At 43.6% G+C, this 5000-nt stretch overlaps 1 protein-coding gene across 2 annotated transcripts in view; it reads left to right on the top strand.

Moving 5' to 3' along the window:
- Positions 1–5000, top strand: part of LOC117741323 (unconventional myosin-Ic-like) — a 42271-nt gene that overhangs the window by 31 nt on the left and 37240 nt on the right. Inside the window, exon 1 of one of the 2 annotated variants that reach the window (XM_034548287.1) lies at positions 1–89. This exon is cut by the window's left edge and continues 31 nt beyond it. The gene's annotated coding sequence lies outside the window, so the exon portion shown is untranslated. Of the gene's footprint in view, positions 90–4788; positions 4935–5000 lie in introns of those variants that run through there. The other variant, XM_034548289.1, reaches the window with a different exon arrangement.

Below are 5000 nucleotides of genomic sequence, written 5' to 3'. Positions count from 1 at the left end.
TGGCTGACATTCACGGGCGGAGGTATCTGAACCCAAAAAACCTCCAGACGCCGAGGACCGAGCGCGACCGAGCGGGTTCTGTTCGAAAGGTGAGTCGGTCTTCTGACCGGGGGCCGGGACCGGGGGCCGGGGACTGGGACCGGGACCGGGACCGGGACCAAGCATTCAGTTTAAAGTGCTGACGTTTATTTTTGGGAGGGAAAAAGTGATCCGTGACACGGCGGCGTGCTCGTGTGAAGCGGGGCTGCGCGCCTTGACGCGTGTCCCATATGGAGAGGAAGAGGAGGAAGAGGAGGAAAAGACCAAACCGCGTTCATAAAAGTGTCATTTTGACGCGCAGCCGGTTGGCGACGCGTTCACGCGGCGAGACGTGCGGGGGAGCGCGTGTGACCGATCAGCCGGGGGTCCCTCCCCCCCCCGTTCCGCGTGCGTTCACCGTGTCGGTTCGGCTTCATTCTGTCAACACGTCCCTCCTGGACTCCGCGGCGCGACCCGGAGTTGAGAGACTTTTCCGCGGCGGACTGCGTCGTGGATGTGAACGAGGAGACGTCTTATTTTTTTAAAATGTTTTTGTTGTTGTTGTTGTTGTCGTTTGAATGAAGTTTTGTCCACAACGCGCTCTGCGTCACGTGACGGGACGACGTCGTTGGGAACTTTTTAGTTTTAGCCACGTATCGATCTGGAAGCTCCACGTGCAGCGCGAGAGGCTATGACGTCATGAAGTGGGTTATGAAGGTTATGAAGTGGGTCATGAAGGTTATGAAGTGGGTTATGAAGGTTATGAAGTGGGTCATGAAGGTTATGAAGTGGGTTATGAAGGTTATGAAGTGGGTCATGAAGGTTATGAAGTGGGTTATGAAGGTTATGAAGTGGGTTATGAAGGTTATGAAGTGCACCATGGAGCCATAGTCAAGAATGATTGTCATATTTGTATCTGCATAGGAGCTCAACATGCCCACCGGTTTAAAAGGTGTTAACACACCTGTTCATGATCAATAAACATGAATACCAGGCGAGAAATCTGAAAAATCTAATATACGGATGTTGGATTGGTAATTTGAATTGTATTTTCCCATCCTGGTGTATTCCTTGGTGTGTGTGTGTGTGTGTGTGTGTGTGTGGTCAAACTGCTTTATAGAGCAGCTGACCTGTCGCCTGAAGGTCACCTGGAGGGCAGGAGACCTCCCAGCTCTCACCGAGCGGTTCCAAGATGTCGGCTCTCTCACACGCCGGCTTGTTTATTGGAGATGATCGAGATGAGCGGCCAGTTGGTGATTTATTACTCTGTGTTGTAAAAGCTCCAATTTAAAAGACATCGTGCCGGTTATTCACTGTTTTTTCTTCTTCTGATGCAGCACAGATTCTTTACGGTGTATTTCTCCCTCCGGCGCTTTGCCTCAAGCTCGTTTGTTTGTTTGTTTTTTGGTCGTATTTCTGGCTCGTGGCTGAAACGTGGTGTTGTTGGTTTAGTCTGCGGTTAGAACGTCAACCTGCTTCGGCCTGCTCGGGTATTTCCTCCCTTTTTGGCAAGCAGGAGAAGAAGAAAATAATCGGAAATATCGTCACGAGTGAGCGTCGTCGTAAACGAACCGTTCAGAGTTGCTCATGCGTGACGAGTATGTCGTCCGTACGTTGTTGTTGTTGTTTCAAAGTATAAAAGACGGGATTTATCATCAAAAGACGAGCGTTGACCCCAAAAGAGGATCTTCCCCGTGCAATACAACAATACTTTTATTGGTTTATAAGCATATCTTGACGATGATATCATGCATCGCAATTATGTTGGCCGAGTATCACGATACTCAAGTCACCATACGACATTATCACGATATTTGAGTCACCATACGACATTATCACGATATTTGAGTCACCATACGACATTATCACGATATTTATACGACATTATCATGATACTCAAGTCACCGTACGACATTATCACGATATTTATACGACATTATCACGATACTCAAGTCACCGTACGACATTATCACGATATTTGAGTCACCATACGACATTATCACGATATTTATACGACATTATCACGATACTCAAGTCACCGTACGACATTATCACGATATTTGAGTCACCATACGACATTATCACGATATTTATACGACATTATCACGATACTCAAGTCACCGTACGACATCACGATATTTGAGTCACCATACGACATTATCACGATATTTGAGTCACCATACGACATTATCACGATATTTATACGACATTATCACGATACTCAAGTCACCGTACGACATTATCACGATATTTATACGACATTATCACGATACTCAAGTCACCGTACGACATTATCACGATATTTGAGTCACCATACGACATTATCACGATATTTGAGTCACCATACAACATTATCACGATATTTATACGACATTATCACGATACTCAAGTCACCGTACGACATTATCACGATATTTATACGACATTATCACGATACTCAAGTCACCGTACGACATTATCACGATATTTGAGTCACCATACGACATTATCACGATATTTGAGTCACCATACGACATTATCACGATATTTATACGACATCACGATACTCAAGTCACCGTACGACATTATCACGATATTTATACGACATTATCACGATACTCAAGTCACCGTACGACATTATCACGATATTTGAGTCACCATACGACATTATCACGATATTTATATGACATTATCACGATACTCAAGTCACCGTACGACATTATCACGATATTTGAGTCACCATACGACATTATCACGATATTTGAGTCACCATACGACATTATCACGATATTTATACGACATTATCACGATACTCAAGTCACCGTACGACATTATCACGATATTTATACGACATTATCACGATACTCAAGTCACCGTACGACATTATCACGATATTTGAGTCACCATACGACATTATCACGATATTTGAGTCACCATACGACATTATCACGATATTTATACGACATCACGATACTCAAGTCACCGTACGACATTATCACGATATTTATACGACATTATCACGATACTCAAGTCACCGTACGACATTATCACGATATTTGAGTCACCATACGACATTATCACGATATTTATACGACATTATCACGATACTCAAGTCACCGTACGACATTATCACGATATTTGAGTCACCATACGACATTATCACGATACTCAAGTCACCGTACGACATTTGAGTCACCATACGATCTCATTCCGATAACATACGTTGCAACGTATCCCAATTTATTACCTTCTTTAAATTTCAACTGAATATCTTTTAGAGAAGGCATTTTGACTTTGGTTCAACTTTCGGAAGACGCTGATCGACGATTTCCGTCGTTTTCTGTCGTTTTGTGAGAGAGTCTTCCTGATTGAACTATTCCTTGACGATGCTCCGTACATATCACTCTTTAACAGGAGAGTTCACTCAAAGTGTGCGTTCGGCCGTGGGTCCTCCAGCCGTTTCCCCGTCACGCACTCCGAGCCGGCCGGACGCACTTCGTTTTTAAAAACCCGGCATCTGGTGACGGCGGCGTGAACCCAGAGCATCCAGATACGGCTCTGGACGATAAGACGAAGCGCAGATATCACACAAGCCGAAGCCTTAGAACACGACTGATAAGCGTCACCAGTTCAAAGTGGATTCGTGGCCTTTGTACTCCCGAAGAGCTGCGTCCAAAATCAGGTTTTATGCTGATGATGGTGTACTGTTTCGACGCCCTTTTTTGATTGTTTCCCATGGCAACGCAAGATTTAGTTATTTGTTCAACTTCTTAGCTGTCAGAGTGAAGTAATGAGCTCTTTTACATCTGTAAACTGTAAACGGAGGATCAAGGCACCTTCACGATGCACCAAGCGGCAACAAACCAGCCGGTTTCGCAACATTACGATCCGTGCGTGATGGGAGTTGATTTCTTTTATTCGTCATCCGTGGTTTCATCTTGACTTTATAATCATTAATGCCGCAGCATTAGGAGAACTTGGAGAGTTTGAGATGTTTCTGTTGGTGATTACGAGTCAGAGGGACGCTCTGGAGCCGGTTTCTCTGCCATCCGTCGGGTGGATCCTCACAACATTCCTCCCCGTGTGGTCGCGGGATCAAAAATCTCCATCTGAAGAGGTGTGGTGAAAAAACCTGCTGGTGCCGGATATTTACCACAAAAAAAACCCAGCGTCTGCAAACCTGTGTTTTGGATCAAAGAGGGCGGGGGGAGGGGGGGGAGTTGAGTCAGACGTAGAGATGGGAATGTGGGAATGTGGTTATTGATCCGGCCTTTTGTCAGACAGAGGTTTAGTTTATTATCACATAGTCTGTGGACACTGAATAGTACCCGCGGTGCATTGAGGCCACACTACCACGTCGTTTTTACGCCGAAAAGAAAACAGACGCCACTCGATTTGCGTCTTAAAAACCTTAAAATTATTAATATTAACTTTTTTTTATTCTACTAAATGTGTCTTTTGTTGTTGTTGTGTTTTTTTAGGAAAAAATAGAGGAAGATCTGTTTTATTATTAATTAGTACATAATAAATACACAAATAAAAGTGTTCACGAATCTTTTAATGGTTCACTTGATTATTTTATAGCTTTTAAAATGAAACATTTGGCTTTTATATGGAACAGCGTCTGCATTCACGATTTCACAGCTGGCGTAACATTCAAATATAATCTTGTTAAATTTACTGTGTTATTTAAATTTTTTTATTTACCTCCACCGTTATGGATGTCACGCAGTCCGCGCAGCATTTGATTATCCTACGTTTTATCGATGATCTCGAATGCCCCACGTTTCTCAATGCTTCCAGAAAAAAAAAAAAGAAAAAAAAAAAACACTTAAAAATGGTGATTTAGCCTCTGAATTTAGGTGCTGGAAACGATGCAGAAACACTCAGCGGAAAGAAGGCAGAAGAGGGGGATGGAAAACTGAGAGAATGAAGAGGTGACTCAGACGATGTGTTACCTGTGTGTGTGTGTGTGTGTGTGTGTGTGTGTGTGTGTGTGTGTG

The sequence above is a fragment of the Cyclopterus lumpus genome, chromosome 13 (assembly GCF_009769545.1).
Source record: "Cyclopterus lumpus isolate fCycLum1 chromosome 13, fCycLum1.pri, whole genome shotgun sequence".
NCBI classification, from domain to species: Eukaryota; Metazoa; Chordata; class Actinopteri; order Perciformes; family Cyclopteridae; genus Cyclopterus; species Cyclopterus lumpus.
Note: the sequence above shows the minus strand (reverse complement) of the source record. Positions and strands in the feature narration are given on the sequence as shown.